Source organism: Equus przewalskii, chromosome 32 (genome assembly GCF_037783145.1).
Source record: "Equus przewalskii isolate Varuska chromosome 32, EquPr2, whole genome shotgun sequence".
NCBI classification, from domain to species: Eukaryota; Metazoa; Chordata; class Mammalia; order Perissodactyla; family Equidae; genus Equus; species Equus przewalskii.
Window position 1 is genome coordinate 5,877,297 of NC_091862.1, and position 23,945 is coordinate 5,901,241.

Genomic DNA, 23,945 nt, shown 5'->3' on the forward strand with positions numbered 1-23,945 from the left:
TCGTAGTTAATGTTTGTTAATTTTCTTTTAATTATTATTGTTATTATTTTTGCTACATAGTGGCCAGTTTGTTTCCAGGGGAGGATTTTGTGCCAGTCAGTTGGGCTGCTCCAGGGAGAGAGATGCCCAGGTTTCTCACAGGGGCTTTGAGCCCAAAGAATAAGATATTCCAAAAGGTGCCTAGACCTGTCATATTATAGATTCCATTTGTCCCTTCTTAACGCTGAAGCTTGAGGCATGGGGTTTCCTTTGAGGAGCTGCGGGATGGGCAGAGAGATGAGGAGACGAGACCACCCACTAGAGCTAGCAGCTCTGGAATGATACTAAGGCTGGCCAGGTGATCCTCAGAGTGCAATGCCCACAGCAGTTTCAGGCAGGAGACGAGCAATGGGGCCCAAAGGAAAATTAACAGATTATAATAAGCAGATGGAGTGGGGAATCCAGGAAAGGTATATTAAATTTTTCCTATTAGTTAAGCTTCTGCTTTTTCAAGCAACCTTAAGTGATAAAAGGATATTTGACAGCTACTGGGGTAGCTCAGAGAATTTACAGAAGAGCCGAACAATCCACTTCAAGGGCCAACACAGAATCCAGAGTAGATACTGTCATTAGACACTGCCATTTTCTAGAATTCTGTCATTAAAATACTATTGCTCTCCTGACGTCTGGTCTTTCTCCGCTTTCAAGTTTCAGATTCCGGAGGAAGAAGCTGGCCCCAATCGAGTGTGAGAATAATCAGCCGTGGTGTAGGCATGGCAGCTGTGAGCTGGAGAAGTCACCCCAACTGGGATCTGTGACAGGTGGTCAGGGGGTGGCCAAAGGGTACAGGGCCTCAGTGGCTGGACTGGGGTTGGGTGGGGCCAGAGAGCAGGAGCAAAGAAGCAGACTTGGGTGTGGCCTAGCCCAGAGCAGTGGATCTCAAACCATTTTGTCTAAGGATCTCTTTACATCCTTAAAAATTATTGAGAATCCCACAAAGGCCCGGGTGCCTATATCAATCAATGTCAGCCTCATTAGAAATTAAAACTGAGACATTTTTTAAGACCCAAGAACAAAAGTAGGCATGCCACTAGCTGTCACAGTGATGATGTCACCACACCTCAGGCAGCCTCTGGAAGACTCACTGTATACATCCGGGAGTGGGCGGGAAGAAGGTCCCTAACATCTTAGTGTTATAATTTAGTTAGTTCTGACCTTGGAGACCTCTGAAAGGGCCTCCACTCGCCTGGATGCACGTGGGGATCTGCTGCATGGTGGTTCAGAATGTGGACACATGGCAAGACTGCCGAGTTTGGAACCTGGCTCTAACACAATTTACCCTCTCAGTGCCTCCATGTCCTCATCTGAGAGGGGCTGAGGAATGGGACCTCCTCACAGGGGCTGTAGGGAGGGGTAGAAGGGCATCTGGCACTAGGATGTAGTCACAGCATTCTGGCTCTGATGAGGCGCAGGGCCAGCACAGCTGCTGGGACAGCTGGACGTACAGGCAACCCCAGGGCACCGGATCCGGGTCTGATGGGCGGGACAGGAGCCTGAGCACTGGCCTTGGGACCCAGACTCAATGCTAGGGCTTCTGGCTCCCTGAGGAGGTCTAGTGCCAAGTTTCCCCACTGGGAGGAGGCTCAGCCCTGGCCCCGGAGTCTGAGGGAGCTGCCATGTGCTAGGGGGACCTCCGTGGGCTTTGTTCTCAGGAGCGGGTGAAGTAACAGCCCGTGGAGATGCGATGCGATCTGATATCTCAGCAAAGACAACTCTCAAAAGAATATCTTTTTTTATGGTATGCATGATTTGTATTGCTGATACACGTATTTCTCTGCATCAATCAATAAAAAGATGAAATTGGGCCAATTTATGAATATTTCATACATAACAAATCTAGGTTTTTAATGCTCAAAAAACTGGTAAAAAGTCCGTCGATATGTCTCCAACCTGGATCCTTCTCAGGGCATCACGTGGAGACAGGTTCTGCCACCAGCCTGTGCCTGCATCACCCCAGCCTCTAACTCCAGGTCCAGTCACCCAAGGACACAGGACTTCAGCTTCCTTCCCGTGAGAACCAGAGGCCTGGGTCATCCAGGTCACTCTGAGGTTGGGGACGTAGGACAAACCAACCGACGGATCCTATGGAACGGGCTGGGAGAGGGGATGCTGGAGGAGCTCACGCACACACGAATGACACGAAAGCCACACACTCCAGTGGTCACGTGGACTGCCCTTAAAAACTGCCCTGTGATATGACTGTATGATTCTTACTTGAAGAATAACTACGATCAAACAAAGAGGGCAAGGGAAGAACGTATTTCCCAAATGCCCGTGAGTCAAGGGGCAATCCCTCCATGATCAGTCCATCCCCCCAAACCACAAGGGGATGTGCTCCCTGAGATCCCAGCAGCACCTGCAAGTCTTGCAGTCCTCCTGCTGTGGTCCTCCTCATCCTGGGCCCCCTCCCGCCCACTCCCCCCATGCTCTCTGGTGTCCTTCCTTCAATGGGGCCATTCTTCGTCCTTAACGCCCCAGCACTGTGGGGCAATTATTTGTTGAGTGGTAGCAGCACTTCCAACGCAGCCATGCCCACAGGGCGGCCCTCAGTCTCACTTCACTGCCTCAGCGGCCTTTTATTTACTAACTAGGGTTACCATCCCCAGTTTTCAGCAAGAGCCAGCCCAGAGCCACTGGCTCACCCCTCATAATCACAAAAGCGGAAGGAGTTGTGGAAGCCGTCTATTTCAGCTTCTTCATTTACAGCCGAGGACACACACTGGAGCAGTTCAGGATTTAGTCAAGACCACGTGGAGAACAAGGAGGACATTTCTGAGCCTGTGACCACGTGCCTGGCAGTGAGGGGCCGTGATCTCTTCTCTCTCTTCGTGTGCCTTTTGTTCAACTGCGGCCCTTGGAGCAGGCAGAAAAGATCCATTTCTAGTTTTGTAATATGCTTTGCAACCCCAGAGAGAAAGAGCCTTACCTAAATAAACAGGGAAGTCAATATGTTTGAAAAGACATTAACGGTATTTGTCCTCCTGTAACACGAGCTGGCTTCTCTCTGCTGTTCTCCGAAGTCTTGTTCCTGTGAATACGTGCTGGGTGCTGGACGGCTCTCTGAAGCCTGAGATGTCAGCTGACAAGGGATTTGGGAGATTTGTGTAATAATAAGGGACTCTTGAAGGCCAAAGTGTTCTCAACACTCGAAGGAATGAAGTTAGGAAAGTGGAAAATTAAACTCACTGCTGCTAAATTCCACTGAGGTCCCCTCAGGCCCATAATTGGGCTGTGTTTGGGGTGCGGGCCCAGCCAGGACTCAGCTGACTTCCCAGATCACACCACTGTGTGAGCACCCAGCAGAAAGGCTTACTCGACTGCCAAGAGGCACAGAATGTGAGGGCTCACCTCACCTGGGTTACTCTAGTCACCTGGGACCAGAGAGATGAAGTATTTTCTTTGGGTCACACAGCTTATGAGTGGCAGAGCCAGAGTCTCTAGAAGTTCCTGGTGTCTCAGTCCAGTGCTCTTTCCACTAATGGAGCCTGCTCCTCAGATCCCACTGCTGCTGGGGACAAAACTAGCTGTGACCTTGGGTCAACGTGGCACCAGGTCGTGAGTCAGTCCTTCGGGGATGTGGCCCACTCTGCGCAGCCCTGTGTGACAGAAGGACTCAAACCCACACATCTGCTCCTGTCATCTCCTTCTTCAAAATTCTTCAGCGCTTGCCCTGCCCATTCATGTTTCTCATCCTCGATCACACATAACGGCTCGTCTGCCTGAAGTAATGATTTTAAATCTCTAGGGGAAAAAGACCTCATCATTGTTTTTTATTTTAATTATGAAAAGAAACAAAACTTGCTTGACTTTTTAGGACAATGCAGGAACTTAGGCTTTTTCAGACTATTGCTTCCCAATACGGGGAACTGAGTTTCGTTCCCTCTAGTGTTGGGGCCATTTCAAGGGAAGTTTAAGGAGCCCCAAAACAGGACCAAACCTAAGCTCATGATGGCCTATAAAGTCCACAATTTGACCCTTACCTATACATCCAGATTCCTCCCCGTCTACCCCAAGCAGACAAGGCCATACTGAATCACCTGGGATTTTCCAGACTCGCTGTGTGCTCTCCTACCCCCATGTGCTTGCTCACATGGTACCTTCAGCTCAGGTTGTCTCAACCTGGCCACTGTTACCATTTGGGGCTGGATTTTTTGAGGGGGCTGTCCGTACCTTGTAGCAGCATCTCTAGCTGGCTTCTACCCCACTAGAGGCCAGTAATACCCCCAAGTCATGACAATCAAAAATGTTTCCAGACATTGCCAAATGATACCTGGGCGGTAACCACCGCTCAAGAGGAATGGACTTCTTGACACTCGTCTGTCTAGCATCAACTCGTCTTTCATGCATCAACTCAAATATCATGTCCACCTTGAAGCCTTTGGAACTGCTCCAGGCAGAACTAGATGTCTTCTCTCTGCTGATCCTGAGCCTTAGAGATTTGCACCTCCATTTGGTGCTTATGCTATGGGAGTGTAATTGTTTGTCTCCCCTCTGTGCCAATTAGATCGTGAAATCTCAGACTTCAAGGATTATGCCTCCAAATCTATATTCTTAAGTCCTGAGCACTTAGTACAATATCTGACCCATAGAAAGTGTTGAAGAAAGGTTGGCTGAATGGACGGTCTGCCATTCTAGGCTGGTACTTTCTGGTGATGACTCCTCAAAGACACATCTCGATTGTCCTCTCATCTAAGTTCTCCTAAGAAACTCAGCCATTGGCATAATCACAGCATCACAATGTCACTTGATTCTTGCTTGAAAAATAACTTTGCCAAGGCAATAACCCAGATTTTGTTAATAGTCATACTAATAGTAGTGTTAGAGCTATGATAGCAGCTGCTGCCATTTAAGGGTCTTCTCCATGTCCTGCCAGCTGTTTTCACCCTAAGTACTAAAATTATAACATTTCTGTGAGCTCTGTCTTACTATTCCCTTTTACAGGTGGGAAAACTGAGGCTCTGAGAATTTAGTTTGCAAACTCAGCATCCTGGTGGCCCTAGGATTATATCCACGGCAGTTTGACTCCAAACCTCAGTCACTAACCTGTCTTTGATTTCCAAATTTTTATTCTTAAGAGTGATTCTCAAAAAGCAGTCATATAAAAATCTCTACAGCTCCAGTGCGCCAGATGAATGGGTTACTGATGCTCTGCCGTCATCTGTGTCACTTCTTATCATGGCAATGAACATCAGATTCTATCAAAATAGGGAAAACAATCATTTTGATGCAGGATTTGCATATCCAAGGATTGGAGGATGGTTTGTATAATCAAATTATGTAGAGTTGTAAAAAGGGAGCATCATTTAAACAGCTTACAAAATTACTTTGAAGATGCACATTAAAATCTAAAGAACCCATTGCCTCCAAGATCTTTAGAAAAAGTTAAATGCTAATTGATCATGACAGCCTTGTTTTTATCACTGGCATCATTCTCCATTTCTACTTCGTCAATACCACAGCTCCAATATCACTCTATCCTGTATTCTTCTTCCGGCCACAATCATACCATGCTATAATAACAGATGGAATTTATGCACGAGTGAATTTTCCCTCTCTCTCCCCATAGTTGATCAAAAGGAGCAGCCTGGAAAAAACCCCTGAAATTTGCTGAAATTCTGATTTCTTTCAGCAGTTTTATAGATTTTATAACTTATCTTTTATTGACTATGCAAGGTCTCTGGTCCCCAGCATCTGTTTGTTGCATCTGGGGAGAAAGATAAATTCCCTTTTTTATGCCACTGAACCAAATTTAAGAGACAGACAAACACACAGGTCTTAATCCAAGAGGACAGCCTCACATCCCTCTTCCTCGCGCTGGCTATCTTTCTCGGTCCTGTGTGGACAGGACAGGAGGAGGAGGAGGTGTCTTCTAGCCTGCGGGGTTTGTCAGCTTACGGATGAAGGCACCAAAGACACACTGCTTAGGCTAAGAGTAGGTGCTCCCCTCAGATAGGGGACCTGGAGATGGTTGGTTATGAGCTCAAGCTTTGGGGAGGCTGCTTTGTATACATAAAAAATACCCTATGCATTATTTACAATTTCTCAGACTTAAAGAATTGCACCTGGTCACCCAGAGATATGATTATACATCACGGAACTTCATTATAATAATGGCTCTAGTACTCCAACTTCTTTAAAACCTCAGCTGTTCGATTCAGCCTCTTCAGCTCCATAACTGTTTATAAGATTAATAGACTCTGATGCATAATTGACTCTCCCATCGGGAGAAGAAAAGAGAGAGCGTCTAATCCTAGCCCTCGCAAAAGTAACACTCCCGTGGTGACATGGTGTCTAGACACATGGACAGATCAAGGTAGGGGAGAGAATGGAGACGAGTAGAAGAGTCAGCCCTGGAGAAGGTGGTCTTGGAGGGTCACTCATGCTCTCTTTTCACAGACGCTTGACTGGACGGAGTTAAAAATAGACTTCATTGCAGGGCCCTTGGGACGGGATCCAGCCGGGCAGGAGGGACTGAAGCCTGAGCTTGGAAGAGGCAACAAGGAGGACAGGGTTCCAACAAGGAAGGAAATGGAAGTGGATCCACAGAGGACTGGCCCAGGGGCTTCCAGTTTGGTGGCAGTGAAGCCCAGAGGGAGAATGATGCCTTGGGCTCCTCATTCCCCTTCTGGGGTCACAGGATGTTGCAGCAGGACCTGCAGAAGGACCCCCTCCAGTAGGACACGTGAGTCCTGCTTTCAAAGCAAATACGAGCTGGTAAGGATGGCAGGGCAAGTCTCCCTAAGTGAGGAGGAACTGGGAGCTGGGCCGTCACCAGTGTGGGCCCCAGAGATTCAGGAAATGCTTCTTGAAGGAGTTGAAGGTCAAAGGAAATGAGGGCCTTGGGTGGGTGGATGGGGGAGGAAGTCACCATGACACAAGGGGAAGGTCAGGAGCCAGGCTCAGAGAGGGGAGAGCAGACTCACCAGTGGTGGGAAGGAGGTGTGCCTGGATCAGCCAGGATGGGAGCAGCCGGGATGCCTGCTCAGCATCTCAGGTCACCACTCAAAGTTCTAGACTTCCATCCAGTGCAGCCCCTCAAGCATAAGCAGTCTTCATATTGAACAGTCACTCAATCACTTAGCAATAGCTTCAATAAAGGAAGGAGGTCTCAGTAAAAAATGGAAACAGGAAGCAGAATTTTCATTGCTAGCCTATCTTACTACTACTCTCCCTGTGTAACTGTGCCTCTTCTCTTGGCTTATTTTAATGTTCCAGAAAGAGCCTGTGTGGCTTGCAGTCTTAAGAAAAATAAAAATTTTTAAAAAGCAGAGCACATGATGAGAAGAGATTGAAATGGAGAGAAAGCCTTATTTTCTACTCTTGAACGGTGAGGGTTTCACACGTAAAGAACCTCACTCTATTGTTCGAGAGAAACGTCTGGATTGATCTTTCACTCATCAGTTTGTGCTCTTCTCTCTTTGCCTTAAATAACTGCTTTTTAGCTGGACATCTGCGGCATCTGCTTCTCCCCCATCTCCTGGAAAACCCAGAGTGGGGTGCAAAGATAAGTCTTATCTCTCCTTTGGGTTTCCTCTTAACTGACCACCAAATGACCCCAGGGGTGAAGAAGGAAGGTCAGGCCCATATTAATGTGACCATAATTCACACATTTGCTTGGTGAAAACCTGGTACAGGGGAATAAAGGACTTGTAATACAATACGGACTTGTAAGCTTCATCGTTATTTAGACATGAACTTGCTCTTTCGTTCATCTCTAGGAGACACGGCATACTTTTAAAAGTGCATTTTACATCACAGATTTAAAAGGCTACGTACTTACAGTTAGATCCTTGACATAAAGAACCCCTTCCCTGCCATGTGAACTCTACACACAATCCTTCCTATCATTTTCAGGGAAAAAGAAGCAGGGGCTGACAACAGAGATGCCCAGGCTCAGTTTATTGACTTCTAAGAACTATTAACCTTTTGCAGAGAAGGAAAAAAACCCCTCGCTGTATCTAGGGCCTGCTGGGTGCTAATTTGACATGGCAATGAGATAAAAGTTCAGCTCCAGCTGCTGTCAACCTCACCGGATTGGAATGCCGTCTACTTAGCATAAGAGTCAAACAATTCCCTGGCAATAGATTGCTTTCCACTTGTAGGTCTACTAAATAAATAGAAAAGTAATTAACAGCACTCAATGGCAGATATATCAGGTGGAATTTCATTAGAGCAGAAGAACTGAGAGAATCGAGAAATCATTTTGTGCCCCATCGTCTGATGAAGCTCTCATGCTGCCTTTCCCTAGGATGGATGTGTTATTTCTACTTTTCTTCAAGAAGAGAAATTTCTGAATCTCCTATTATATCTTCACTTTGATCAATGGGCAAAGAAAAGAAAAATCTTAAGTGCTTGAAATTAGTTTAAAAAAAACAACAAAGTCTGCTCATTTTTTTCCATTTAATTATTTTTGTCCTGAAACCAAGGGGTAATTATCTCTCTGTTGTTGTATTTTTTTCTTTTCTTTTTTTTGCTCAATTCTTAAATATCTGAATTTTGAAATGCTAACTGAATGTCTTATTCTTATTTTGCCCCCTCCCTTTGGAAAATAAGTGGCATTATGTCATTTTTAACAGCAGGAAGAAATAAAATTGCATTGGAAGGAAATTCTATGCTCAGTTGGAAAAAGAAAAGATGTTTAAGGCATTTATTTTTAACCAGCTTTTAAAAAATATATCTGAAAGTACTAAATTCAATTTCACATGTCTAGAATGGTATAACCTAATTTTAGCATATTAATTAACAATAAAAGTAGTGTTTTGCCTCATACAAAGAAATAAAATAATTAACTTACCGAGGAAATGGGGGTCATATGATTTTACTTTGAGAGAGTAATGAATGACGTTGAGTAACAGCAACAAAAAGGTTTTGCAAGGCAGCTCTGGCTGTGGAGTCTGTTTGGGATTTTTTGTGAAATACCCAACAGCCAACCAGTTTTCTCCATCACCAAATATTACCTGTCTTGACCCAGACCAAACCATGCACACTTCAGCAAGGATGACCTGTGTTCCTCAGGAGGAATGCTGAGTTGAAGGCAGGCAAGAATTTCATGACTTTCAAGGACAGGCTGAGTGTACCAATGTTCCCTGAGTCAATAAACACCAAGATGCCTTCTACTTGTGGAAGAAATTCCAACATTTTTGTATTTTACATATTTGGACCTTTGAACTTGGAATATTTTGTCACACTTCACATAGCTTCATTCCCAGGGGGAAAAAAAAGCTAGTCTTTCAAGTGGTTATTATAAAGCTAAGTGCATAAATATGCATGAGAGGTCATTATTACCGCAAGATGATACTTAAAAGGTTCAAGTGTCTCTTACTAAGATTTTTCAACTTGTTTGGTGACAGGAAATCAAAGTCTCCAGTTTTTCGTTGCTGAACTTTGCCTTTGATTGTTCTTTCAAAGTTTTCAAGAAAATGGTTTCAGAGCTCTGACTGGCATTCCTTCATTCATTCATTCAACAGGTAATTAATAAGATATTTAACTACAAGTGTCCATGTTTTATACAGAAGGCCGTATTTAAAGCATTTGAGCCAGGTAGGCTGAGTTATGGAATTTCCAGATTTTAGAGCTGGAACTAAGGCACAGAGAAGCTAAGTGAATTGTCCCATGTCATGTCGCATCAAGCCTGGAAATCAGATGTGACCCCCAAGCCAGGCCTCTGACCAATGAGTCAGGGCCTCTGGAAGGCTTGAGAGCCCAAAGTGTAGACATCCTGGGATCCACAATAATGAAGAGTTGCATTTTGACTCATTTCTTACTTCTAGAACTTGAAAGTTCAATGGAGAAATTTTATATAGTGTTATCAGAACCTTAAAAGCTCTTAAACATGACATTCTCATTCAGAATTGACTTCAGTTCACCCCATGCTTTCGGCAAATTTCCACCTGGTGAAGATAACACGTTAGTCTTTCGGATTAATTCTCCATGTGGCCCTGTTCTCCATGGGGAAAGGAGAAAGGTGATGGAAAATAAAATAGAGCAGGAGAGAGGAAACAGCTCCCACCTGCAGCCCCATTTTCTCTCTCTCTGTGGGTAGGAATACTCCTCAAGTAGTCTATGGGGTCTGACGACATTTTTAGTCTACAAATTAACACAGAAATAGCAATTTACAAACAATTCACAACAGCAATCCTTTCTTACAGTTTTGCTCCTGGGCTCCCAATCTCTGATTTACAGATCAAATCTTTGGAAGGGGGAGCAGGTGGATTCCAGGGTGAGAGCACGCGCTCTCCCATTTACTGAGTCACCGCATGATGGAGCACCTGTGGTATTTCACACTAGGCTCTCCCTGAATCCTGAGGTTGATCTTGCTTAAGGACATTGCCGTAAAAGAGAACCTGTGAGAGACACATGCGAGCTTTTTAAAAATCAGGGCTGAATTGAGGGTGAGAGCTCCCTCCGTCAACAGAGCTCTCAGAGGAAGTGTTGCTTCTGCAGTCTACTTCCAGAAAGCTCTCCAAGGGTGGATCTCCCACACTCTCATTGGTTATTACCCAAAACTGACATATTTTAAATTGATTTCTGTTCTCTTCCATCATTTAGCCAGTCACGTGACCGTGGAGATTAGTGGAAAGAGTGTGCACTGTGAGGCCGATGTGGGTTTGAATCTCTGCTCCTCCACCTAGTAGCCGTGGGGAATTCAGGCATGTGACCTAACTTGTCTGAGGCTCAGTTTCCTGTCCTGCAAACCACAAGTAATCGTCACCTCTACTCCCAGGGGATCAGGGTTAGAGGAGGTCACACACAGTGGGTTGGGTCCTGGAAGGTGCTCAACCGAGGCCCACCTCCGCCCTCAGCCTTCCCAAGGGAAGAAGTCTTGGGTTGTGTTAGAAGTCACCATAGTCATCCTCACATGCCCCATAATCATTTATCTTATTTGCAAATCATTTCTGTATATCCCTTTATTGTTTCTTTGTTTTCTTTTAACATTTTCTTGTTTTGTTATTTTAACATTTATTAAAGCTGCCAATATTTATAATAAATTTTCTGTTTGTATTGTTTTTCTCTGCTCAGATTGTGATTCGAGTTTCAAAAGGACACATTTTTTCATTTTCAACACCCTTATCAATTCAGCATTTTACCCACCTTAAAAGCTCAAGAAGTTTGCTGACAGACTCAATGATCAAAACATCCCAAACCCAAGCTTTTTCTTTCATTTTAAATTACTCACACTGTCTTCCCTACACCCGAGAATTGCAGGATCAGATGGGACCTCTACTGTCATCAACATCGCCTCTCTCCTAGGCCTGGGTGGGCCACAGGAATAATCAATGCTAGAAAAACGTAGACGTATGGAGACATAGCACCGACCTCCGAAACAGCTCTGGCCAGACCCTTGGGCATATTGCTTTGAGAAGGATAAATTTCTACCATGTGGATGTGGGGTTTTCCCCAGGATGATTTTTCATGGTACCCTGGGCTGCCCCTAAGGCTTCTGGGAAATAAATTCACAGTTCCCTGGTAACCGGTTTGTACTTTCTGTTTGTGATTCTGCATACATTTACTTTTATCCAAAATTTTTTGCTGAGAATCTTGGTTCAAGTGTTGACCTTACACTCTTTCACAAATAACTGGCAAACATGTATGTATGTATGTAAATATCAATATCAGATTGGGTTAGTTTCACGCTGGATTTTATTTATTCACATTTTACAAAGTAAACAGTTCTTCATCTGCCCACTCTTCCCTTCTGCTGTGAGTTTTGAGTTATTCATTCAACCAACGTGTGCTGAGCTCCTCTGAGACGCCAGGCTCTGGGCGAAACACTGTCGCCTCTTAGCTCATGTGCTAATTCTCGGCTCTCCATCTTCCTTTTCATCCCTCAGGAGTCCTTCTTGTTCCTGCACTCTGAGGTGCCCACACAGAATATAATATCCCATGACAGGATGTCTTTCCATGTGCAAACCAAAATAGCACTGGCCTTTGTGCGGCTCTGTTCCTTTCTAAACTCGTCCTGACATAATGTCTAGTCTCACCTCTCACACATTTTGGTCACTTTACGGCACACATCGTGAAGTTCTGTTATAGATCTAAGTTGACTTTTTTGGCTCCTCTATTTGTAAGCTTTGAATCCATTCATATTTTTTCTCCTCGTCACTATTTGAACTACGGCCCTGGTGGGAAGTCAGATGCTTGTGTTTTTCAATTCATTTTCCTTCTGCTAACAAAGATGTTAAAGAGACATTACCCAGACTTGGAACAGGGGCTTGATTAGCTTTATTTCCGGTCCTTTTCTTTTATGGATTGAGAAATCAAAGTTCGGAGCAGCCAAGTGACTTGCCCAGACTCCTGTGGGGAGTCTGTGCCCGAGTCAGGATTAGAATTCTGGCCTCCTGACTCATTTTAGTGTGGGAGTGTTTTTTTTAAAGACTATCTTTTTTTTTCAAATACTTTTAAAAATTAAAAATATGGATGTAAAAGAAAGAACCAAAGCAACTTACAATGCCACATCAAATCAAACACATTTCCAGTACTCCATGGCACTGGAACGTACGATTTCATCCCAGGCATTTTGAATCTCTGATTAGCGTTATTTACTTCCTCAGGGACCCCATCAGCTCACAGTGGTTCAGTTGCCCTCCTAAACCAACAGAGCCCCAGGTCTCCCTTCCCAGCATTTATTAACCTCTTATGATCATGGAGTGTCTGCATCAATTTGTCATTGGCAGCCGCCCCCGCTGATATTGCCTGACCAGCTCTGTTGGAAACCCTCTTTTGATAGGGATTATGTTTTATTTTTTGACAATTCTAATTGTTAGAACGTTTTCCCTCTAATCAAACAAAGTCTGCCTTCCTCTTACTGTCCTCACTGGGGCTGTTTTGCTCTGTGTCCTTCAAACGGACTTGGCTTGCAGGTCAGCAGTATGCTGGGACGGAACCAAAGGGGGCGTTTATCCTCAGGAGTCCCCCGGCCCCTCCTCCTCCTGCTCCTTGATATCAGTGGCCCTGGTCCCCTGACCTCCCTCATATTGGTTCCTCACTTTATTTGCATTTTTCACCGAAGCTTTGTCATTAACAACCCAGGTGGACTGTCCTTCCAGCGCCGCCTTGACGCTTTCTCTAGGACGTGACCTCCAATATTGTCCTTCAGTCTCCTGGACTTTGTGCTGAGTTTGCTGTCCTCAAGTCCGGAGTGCATGGGGTAGATGGCCTGCCCCGCCCTGTTCAGCCCTATGGGTTTGGGACTGATGCTCACACTTGTAGGTCTCAGTTCTGTCCTCTGGAGTGGCACAGGGTACATGTAATCCCTGCTCGTATTTTAAGAGTGTGATCCTATCCCTCTTGCATGGCTCTGCGCCCTCTCCTGTGCACTCTTGTAAAGGATGGATATAAATGCTTGCATCTGTAGCGATGGTGTCTGACCTGTACACAGACCAGGTGGCATTTTCCTGCCTTGGCTGGAATATTCTGTTTTCATCAGTGCAGACTCTCCATTGGTTTTGTTTAGCAGCACAGTGACATTCTGAGCTTCTGGTCAACCAAATACATGGACACTCTCCCCTCTCTTATGAATTGCTGCTCAGCCTGGGCTCAGTTTTCTCATTCCTTATTTATTTTCAAACCTTTGTGTATCCTGTGAATTTACGTCTTTACTCGGATTCATTCTTCTAGCCAATTGGTATCTTTTTGAATCCCCATTCTGTTGTGCACCTATACATTTCCTCCAAGCTTTTGTTGTGCACAAGTTTAATATGTGACTATTTTGTGCTTCAAAAGCATAGATAAAAGTAGGGGCACTGGTTCACAATTCTGAGGGAGTTTACCTGTGCACTGGGGTCCAGCTAATAAGTAAATGGATGGTGGATGGTGGGAACCGAGTTTCTCACTGTTGGGAGAGGAAATTTAAAGATACATGAAAGGAGAGGTTACTAGATTAGAGTCAGAGACATCAGTATGAACTCATGTTTAGCTTAGATGCAGCTAGGTGGATACAAAAATAACTATAGATATGTGTAAATACATGAATTAGCATACATACACATATTTCTAGCTCTGTCTGCTGAGAGGACCTAAAAGCCGGCACATTCCAGTAGCATTGAGCACAACCAGGGCCCGTATCTTGGTTTCTAAATGCAATTCTCCAGTAAAAGGAACCAGGCCTCCTTGGAGAAATGGCTCGTTTTAGGATTGGGTCACGGACAGTACCAGATAAGCCTGGACCATCTTGTAGTAGCAAAAGGTGAGGAAATGCTCAAATAACATAAGGACAGGCCATGTCAAAGGACTCAAGAGCCAACCTGAAGAAGCTCTCAGGGGCCAAAGCTGTAATAATTGGAGCAAAGAAGAAAATAACATAGTACTGTATTATAACTCAAAGTATAAAATAAATCTATGAGTCCATGTTGACATAAGTAAATGACTGAGTAAATACATAAATGGGAGTGAAGGAACAAATATTCCTTACAGAAGAATTCCAAATAATTTACATAGACACTTCCCCAGTGCAACCTTCTGCCCTTGAATGTGGCTGGACTTAGTGACTTGCTGCCAAAGAATACAGTATGGAAGAGAGGGGAAAGTAGCTTTACACTGGACAAACTTGTTGAACACCACCTGGTCGGTGATCAAGGTCAATGTCATCATTGATATGTCACATGGACAAACTTGTTGAACACCACCTGGTCGGTGATCAAGGTCAATGTCATCATCGATATGTCACATGGATAGTGGGCACCTCGATATGATGTGATGAGAATGGCACTTTGTCTCTGTGGTCTTTCCCCCCCAAACCCATTAACTACAGCCTATTCATGAAAAAACATCAGAAAAAACAAAATTGAGGGACATTCTACAAAATAGCTGACCAGTAGTCCTCAAAACTGTCAAGCCGTCAAAAACAAGGAAAGACTGAGAAACTGTCACAGAGCAGAGGAGACTGAGGAAGAAGCATGACAATGAAATGTACTATCTTTGCAACTTTTCTGTATATCTAAAATCATTCCTCCCCCCAAATTATTAAAAAATAAGAATAAAAGAAAGGAAATTACATAACTTTTAAAATAATGCTCAATAGACAAGAACAAGAAATTTGTGATCATCAGCTAGTGACCTCTTGCCAGTTGGTATCAGTCCAATAATCAGTATTTTTCTACTGAATCAGACCAACCACAAATCTCCCTCCTCGTGGGCTGGACGTTCTAGACTAGACTTTTCCAGTCGTTGAAGCAGGGTCTTTGGCACCAATGTCTTTGCCACCACAGTATATGGGGTCTCTAGTTCCGGAACCTTGCACTTCCAAGACTGTTGTATTCCCCTGTGCTTATCCAGACCAAGTCTGGCCATTATTATTAGTAGTAGTATTTTTTTGGTAGGAGATGTCTACTTAGAAGTCCACTGCTATTTAAAGCTAACATATCTGAATCCAAGATCCACATTAAGTTTCCTCCTGCTGTAATATTTTCCTTGTTTCTCCATGATTGTATTCCTATTGTCCTGCTAGTTAGCAACTTCCGGCTATCTGTGAGTTTTCTCTCCTTTGTCTCTGAGATTCAGCCCAACTCTGACCTGCCAGTGAAGCTGCTTTCTGCTACCTCTTTCCATCTTCCATTCACACAGTGGGTGATTCCAATCCTCAGAACTAGAGAGGCCCCCCCCACCCGCCTCATCCTGCACCCACAGAAGTTCTCCAGCCAAGGAACCATTTTCCTCGGAAGTCTCAATGTCTCTCATTTCCTTTCAAAGAAAACTTACGACTCTCAACTATGATCTTCACAGGCCCCACCAAGCATTCCTTCCTACCTAAGATACAGATTAAGTTTGACCCAGCTATTCTTCATCACTCCCCAGATTCGTCCCATCACTGAGACTCAGCCACGTTCTCTCCCTAGCTTGCCCCCAGCAATATGTTCTCTCAGGCTGCCTGCCTTCCTCCTGGCCACCCACCCACATTCCTCCAACACGTCACCACACTCCTCTGAGAAGCTCTTGAATCAAATTCCCTCCAGGACTCCAAGTCACTCCTGTTTCAGCGACTCCTTGACATTTATGAACAGCTATAAAAACATATATACTGTTTCTGTAATTCTTGTTTTCTGGACTGTACTTGAACGTAAGCTTTTTGGGTTCAGCCTCTGTGCCTTTTAAGAACTTCTTATTTTATTTATATCCATGGGGTTTGGCAGTGTTATTTGAACAACTTCTTTTCCCTATACTTGGAGCTTGGTAAAGTGTTCTTTGAACGTGTAAGTGTCCAGTAAAACAAGCTTAGTTAAACTCAGCTTGTTCTTCTTTACACGGGTACCATTTTCCAGCCTTTTCCCCCAACAGGCCCCCTTCGCTCACATTGTCATCGGGGCTTGTCCTCCACCACGTGACTTCCGTCTCACTGCCTCATTCAGGTCTCATCCGCCAGCCTGAGACTTACCGAAGTCCACTTGAACTGACTGCAAGCAGAGATCCATAAGACCCCTCACGAGAGGCTTTGCTGAAGTATAAAATACAATATCGACACTGCGCCCTGATCTGTGGGCTCCGCAATGCTATCAAAAAGGCTTTTAAGTTTCCTGAGCACAGTTTGTACTTGTAAACCCAACCTCCACTTCAAAACCCTGCTCTTCTCCAGATGGAAGCTTTAAAAAAATTGTCATAGTACTTTCTTTTCTTTCTTGATGATCAGCCTGTCACCAGGTTTACCAAGCCCTAAATCCTTAATAAGTGTCTGTTTCTCTTTAACATGCAGAAGAGCCAGTCTCAGAATCTGGTACTTTTCCTTGTTTCAATATTGCCAATGTACATCCTCTGCTAACACTCTCTCTCTCTAGGTGGTCAGATGAGAAAGTAATGGTATTTCTCCATCTTCTGCCTGTGATCTGAACCTGCTACACAGAAGGTCAGGGTTGGGGGAGAGTGAAGCAAGGAACAGAGCCACCTCCAGCCTTCCCGGAGCTGCTGCCTGGGACGGCCCTGCTGTCCTGAGAGTGTGTACCTGTGTAGGTGAGAACGTATGTTTGTGAGTGTGTTTGTGTGTGATGGTGTGTGTGTGTTTATGAGAGTGACCAAGTGTTTGTGTGTGTCTACATTTGTGAGAGTGTGTGTACTTGTGAGTGGTGTGTGTGTTTATGTGTTAGAGTGTATATGAGTGTTTGTGAGACAGTGTCTTTGTGTCTGTATGTGTATGTGAGTGTGTATGCATGTGTGAGTGTGTCTGTGAGTGCACGCCTTGTGTGTGTGCAGAGAATCAGCCACTAGCTCCCAGGAGGCACCCCTCCCACCTGCTGGGCCTAGAGGAGTGTGGCGGGGGGCGAAGAGTGAGGCGGCGGGGGAGGGACGCTGTTCTCAGGGAACCACTGCCTGTGCGCAGCTTGCAGGCCTTGCAGTGGTGAGGAATTTGTGCTCCTCATCCACATTGCGTGCCTCGACATTCTCCCTCCGGCTTCTCACATGGCCTCCTAACCCCACCAGGACCCTCAACTTTCTCATTTGTAAAATGGTGACGATACCAACTGCAAAATGAGGACAACCTGGTGAGGACTGGATGAGACGGAAAATACGCAGGAAGGGGCTTTGCTGGTGAAAAGGACTTTAATATAACGGAGAGTTTCTCTCCATGCACTCCTGCCATGTGTATAACCTCTTATGCATCATGGATACAATGGATAGAACTCTAGCCGTTGCACAATTTCTACTTTTCTTTGAAATTGAAGAAATAAGCAGAGAAAGGAAAAGAATCTGTTTTTTAACTCTCCGCTTGTTGGTGGGCTGTCTCAGTGTGTTCCTAAGCTCCCCTTTCTTGGGGAGCTGACCTTTGGGCTCCCTGTGGTAGTATATTGCTTTGATCGGCCTCTGGATATCTCAACTTATTGGCTTTGGATCGATCTGTTGATTTAATAAAAGTCACTTATCATTGTCACTGGGTCAGGATAAAGCACCAATTTATCTCCAGTTTGGCGAACGTCATCAGTGATAGATGTTCTGCTGATTTTGTTGCGCAACTAATTTCCATGGCATAATCACAGGAAACCTACATCACTGTCACAGTTCTGGTGTCCCTGCAGATAACTGATGACCCCACCCTGTCGGCTGGATCCTGCCTACTTGGACTCTCAAATTTGCGAATGGCTATCACCTTAATGCTTCATCTTAGAAATGACTTTGCCAACTGCAGCTCATCGAAGGAGAGGTGTGTGGGGCTAGGGGTCAGCAGGGTGAGCTTGGGGTGCAGCTAGAGCAGTAGAGAAAGGATAGGGTGCAATCCGTGCCTATAGCACCTCCCATTCCCCTCAGCTCCGAATGACTAGCTGAGTAAGTTTCCTCCTGCCAGCTTGGTGCATTGTTGAGAAACGGTGGAAATGAGGTCACCAGCAAGTGGAGATTCACTTCCTCTGGACGTTTGTAGCCAAGCAGGAAAAAAAGATAAAAAACTGCCTGTCCAGCTGAAGTGCCTCTGAAGGCCTTCATGATTTTTATTCTTGCTAACAAAGTAGAGGCCACACACACCACATACAGATGCATGCTTGTGCAAAGCAGCACACGTATGTGCACATGCACAAGCCCTATGACATCTGCTTCCCTGACTCTGCCCTCCACCCAACACGGAATCCACTGTCTGTTAACGTTTCTGGAAGCGTGTGGCCATGAGGCAGAATGCCATTGGGTCTGTAGGAGTTTGCAGTGTTTTGTGCTTCTGAACGCTTAGCCCCAGACCTGAGGGTTTTGTCTACAGCTCCTGCCAGGGGCTGGCCAGTCTGGGAGCTTCCATGCCAACTCTGCGTGTACTTTGGGGAAATGAAAGTCAGCCTCTCAAGAATCAAAAAAGGAAATGAATCTAGCTAGCTGGGTTCCTTTCCTCCCCCATTTATACACTGGTGTGCCACCCCCTGGGCACTGTCTGGACCCTTTCGTGTTGCTGTGAGACAATTTCTCTGGTCTCTGGCACATGTTTTCTGCAAGTCAGATCTATGCCTGTGAACCACAGAGATGGAAGGCAAGAGTGAGTGTCTGACTTTTCTCCTCGTCCCCCAGCATTGAACAGCCCCAGCTGAAAGAAAGAACAGCGTTTCCTTTATCATGACTTTTTGAGGGCAAAAACGTCTCCTGGAGACACTTCCTCAAAAGTGACATCTCCACTCCTGAAATGCTGACCGACAGGAATCCCATTTTAAGCTCCTGGTGCCCTAAACGATCATGTACTGACATCTTATATTTCTTCCTTCCTTACAATTTTAGTCTTCTACATGTAAAAGAAAGCTACTTCTCTTAATAATTAATTATGATGGCTATTTAAAGCATTTGTAGCTATAATCAGAAACCTCAGCCTTATCACTCTTTACCAAAGAAAGCTCCATTATTATAAATTTTGATTCCCACTGGTCTGAAAGAAACTTAGAGGAAAACTAATGAAATGTTCTTCTCAGCCTTTATTTAAGCTCCATAACAATTTTTTACTCTGAAAAAAAAAATCCCTTAATAATTATATAGCGAGTTGCTAATATTTCACACCCTCACATTCTCGAAATTCCTCTGCAAATTACATAAAATGGGCTATGCACATTCTCACAGCCAAACAGGCGTATGCATTTGCAGAATTAAATATGCAGCCTTTATTATCAAGCTTGTTGGTATTGGACTCAGTGAAAACTTTGGTTCATTTCTTGCTTCAGCTATTCTGACTATTGCCACATTTCCAACTACAGGATGGGGGTATCATTAGCTCTTTTCTGTGCCCCCCTCCCTTTCACCCCCAGACCCTTGAACTCTCCAGGAAGAAAAGTACAGGCCGAAAGTCATTACTGAAGATGTTCAGAAAGGGTCAGAAATTCCGGTTTACCAAATGTCTCTTAGATTCTTTACATTTGTTTTGGCAACATTTTTGGATATGTGAATGTGCCTCAATTTTACTCAGAGGGTGTTACAGAAAAGTAAAGCCAAGAGGTGACCTGAAATTTGTTTATTTTAATTAGAAAACGATTCTTCATTTTCCAAGGCTTTGCCACAGCAGTGAATTTAATAGTTTATAATTAACTCTAATGCGCTTATGATTTGATTTGATTTGTAAAAATTCTTTCAATGTAAATATTTTCAGGGAAAGTGAAGTGCAGGATTCCAGCCTGGCCAGGAGTTTTGGTTCTGATGGTCCCTTTGGGGGAGAGGTCCCACTGACACAAATGCTGGAGGATGCCCTCTGTGGATTTTCTTGGGAGGGCTGAGGGCTGGTGACAGAAGAGGAGCCTGCAGGCATAGTGGCCCGCAGCTTCATCGAGTCTCCTCCTGGGCTGCAGAGCTCAGGAGCATGGTCATATCTGGATGTAGGGATATAGACGTAGGAGAAGAGACGTGGCCCCAGTGAATCTGTGCCAGTGCTGCCTGAGTGATGTCCTTTCTTCCCTAAACATCTTAGCAAGTCTTCAGTTAGTAAATGCAGAGCTGGGATGTGACTGTGGAGGTGGTCAGGTCCTCCAGGGGTGGTCAGCGAGAGACAAGTGGGGGACAGTGCAGAAGGCCCACGGCTGACAGAGGCCTTCCTTGGCAACCTGGAAGTAGGTACTGCGACCACTTTCTGGGCTGGATGGGGACACACATGTTTATTTCTAAAGGTCTGTTGTCTTTAGAGCTCGCGGAGAAGCCAGCTGAGACAAGGAACAGCGGATTGGTTGCATGGGGTAAAAGACAGACAGATAGATCTGAATTTGGATCGCAGGTCTAGTCCTGACTTGTGTGGCCTTGGGAAAGAAAACTGGTTAATCTCTGCGACCCTCTTCTGCAAATTGCAGGCACCAATGTCCACCTTTCTGGGTCTTTGGGAGGATGCAGTGCTGCACGTCAGTGCACAGCACGGGGTCTGGCACTTCAAGGTGCCCAATGCACAGGCATGTCATTACAGCTTGGTGGGTCCTGAGAAAGGCCCTCCAATCAAAATTATCTGAAATTATCTTCCCCACTGACTTGTGTCAATGGATGAAACTCCTGCTATCACTCAGTCATTAGATGATGTCATTTGAAGGCTCCTCTTAAAACACAAACCATTCTCCAGGGGCTGGGGGGAGGGGACTGGGACAGGGCCCCATTACCCAGCTGCAAACACCTTTGTTTAAATCAGTTTATCAGGTCAACCAGTCAGTTAATTAGCAGGCTCTGACAATTGGGCAAACCGCAGGCCAATTTGGAGGGGTGGTGTGGGAATGGCCTTAGGGGATGCGGGGGTGGGGGGGGGGGAAGAGTCCTGACCCCAAAAGGCCGATGGTGGGGGCAATGGCTTAGGGCTGTGAAGGTAAAGAAGGGAATTGAGTTCATGGCTAAGACTGTGGCAGCTGGGGGAGGGGCGGGGGGTTGAGGGGTATGAGGAACCAGTTACCAAGCGTCCAAAAGGTTGTGAAACACAGGACACATTTATTTTTAACCAGACTACTAGTGATTTTCGAATAATATGTTCAGTATATTTTTATTCAAACTCTGATACTTTTCCAGGTAAGGAACTCATACATTTAAAGCAATGGATCCTAATATTAATCTGACAAAAGTATAATAAATATACTACAGGTGTCAGAGAATTCTGGAAACTCAGAAAAAAGTTGGGTAAATTTATCTGGGGTAGGTGTGAGTGGAGGGCACTTACTTTTCATCATTTGTGTATCGATGGGGAAAAGGATCTGTTCTAACCACCCCATGGGTGTCCTGGGACTCCTAAATAAATAATATAACAACATAGGTCCTTAGTAACAGAGCATCTTGCTATTTCTGAGTCCTCTTAACTCCTCCTTGTTCACTGGCACTTTCTGTATGAAAGGCGCTGTGCTGAGTGCTAGGAAGGACACAAAACTGAGAAAGTGTGCCGTCTCTTGAAGGACACACCCACCGGGTCTTCCCAGTCAGGGGCCCCATTTCTAGGAAACTTCCTCCTCTAGTCTCACCATCCACACCCTCAAAGAGGGACCCAGCAGCCTATTTTAGTCAAATGACTTACTTCCCCTGAGCAGAATTGATTTGGAGCCTGACTTAAGATGGGCTGATCAAATTCTTTCTTCCAGAAATTGGAAATTTGTATCAGAGATACAAGGCATTTTCTACTAGCAGCTGGAATTTAGGACAGGTCAGTTCGAGAGACGAGGGAATGTTACATTTGGCTGTGTACTTACAGAAAAGCAAAGAGCCTCAGTCAACAGAGAGAAAAGAATAGAACAGGCTTGCAGAGAGAAACAGAAAGGAGAGGCTGGGGGATTCCGGAGAACCGGAGAAAATAAAATGGAATTTCTGATGGCTTCCAACTCCTGGTTCTGATCTCTCTTCTGGCTCCGCTCTACTCCCTGCCTATCAGTATGGATGTCATGTAACAAAAATCTGTCAACAGTGACTTTAACCAGGGTTTCTCGAACCTTGGCCCTGTTGACATTTGGGCTTGATAATGCTTTGTTGGGAGGTGGGACGGCTCTGTGCACTGCAGGTTGTTTAGTAGCATCCCTGGCCTTGACCCACTATACTGGTAGGACCCTCCCTGGTTGTGACAACCAAAAGTGTCTCCATGCATTGTCACATGTCTTCCAGGGGACAAGGGGCAAGGGAGGAGGGAAATTGTTTCTGGTTGAGAACCACTGACTTACATAAGCAGAAGGTTATTTTTCTCATGTGGCAAGGAGATGGACCAGAGATGGTGTAATGGCTCAGAGAAGTCGCCACGGACCTAGATTCCTTCTGACTTCTTGCTCCACCATTTTAGCATGTGGCTTTTATGCTCGTGTGGTGAGATGGCTGCTCTACCCTTTTTCTGCATCACATCCATGCTCGGGAAGGAAAAAGGGGACAGGGTGAAGAGCTACACTAACTTTTCCAGAAGCCTCACCCAAGAGCATTTTATTTACATCTTGTGCACCAGAACTGGGTCTCATGGCCACCTCAGATAAAGGGAACTGTGGAGAGGGAATTTTTTTTTCCCTGAGGAAGATTCATCCTGAGCTAAAATCTTTTGCCAGTCTTCCTCCTTTTTCGCTTGAAGAGGACTTGAGTGAACATCTGTGCCAATTTCCATCTATTTTGTTTGTGGGTCACCACCATAGCATGGCTGACGAGTGGTGTAGGTCCACACCCCAGGGCCAGCCCCAGAGAGAAATCTTGTGTGTGTGTGTGTGAGGAAGATTGACCCTGAGCTAACATCTGTGCCAATCTTCCTCTACTTTATGTGGGTCACTGCCACAGCATGGCTTGATGAGTGGTATTAGATCCGTGCCCAAGATCCAAACCTGAGAACCCTGGGCTGCCGAATCGGAGCGTATGAACTTAACCACTATGCCACTGAGCCGGCCCCAGAGAGAAGTATTTTTAATTGGCCACATTGCCACCTCAATCAAAATGAGGGTTCTGTTACTAAATGTTATGAGTTGAATTGTGTCCCCACACTCCCAATTCACATGTTAAGTCCTAACCTCTAGTACCTTAGATTGTGACCTTATTTGGAATAGAGCCATTGCATATGTAATTAATTAAAATGAGGTTATTAGGGTGGGCCCTTAATCTGATATAGCTGGAGTCCTTATAAAAAGAGGAAATTTGGACACACAGACGTGAACAGGGAGAGCGCCATGTGAAGATGGAGGCAGGGATCCAGGTGATGGTGCCACAAACCAAGGAACATGGAAGACGGCCAGCAAACCAGCAGAAGCTGGGAGAGAGGCCTAGGGCCTCTCCCTCACAGGAACCAGCCTCAGCAGGAACCAACGCTGCCCACACCTTGGTCTCAGACTCCTGGCCTCCAGAGCTGTGAGACTGCTGTTGTTTAAGACCCCTAGTCTGTGGTACTTGTACATCGGCCCTAAGAAACTGATATACGTAGGAAGACAAAGGTAAGGGATAGTGGGCAGATAACTAGCAACATCGGCTCTAGGCTTCACGAGAGAAACCAGCATTCTTATAAGACATTTCCATTTCTGATTCAGCTAGACTGAGTGGGTTTCTGACATCTGCAAGGCAAAGAG

General features: G+C 45.2%; 1 long non-coding RNA gene across 3 annotated transcripts in view; it reads left to right on the forward strand.

Annotated features, from left to right (window-relative positions):
• LOC139080775 (uncharacterized) overlaps positions 1-11,509 on the forward strand; it is a 31,268-nt gene extending 19,759 nt beyond the window's left edge. For 2 of the 3 annotated variants that reach the window (XR_011535528.1, XR_011535527.1), the window contains one exon: positions 688-1,848. This is a non-coding gene — a long non-coding RNA (uncharacterized lncRNA). Of the gene's footprint in view, positions 1-687; positions 1,849-9,389; positions 9,507-10,587; positions 10,740-11,058 lie in introns of those variants that run through there. The other variant, XR_011535529.1, reaches the window with a different exon arrangement.
• The last annotated feature ends 12,436 nt before the right edge of the window (positions 11,510-23,945 follow it).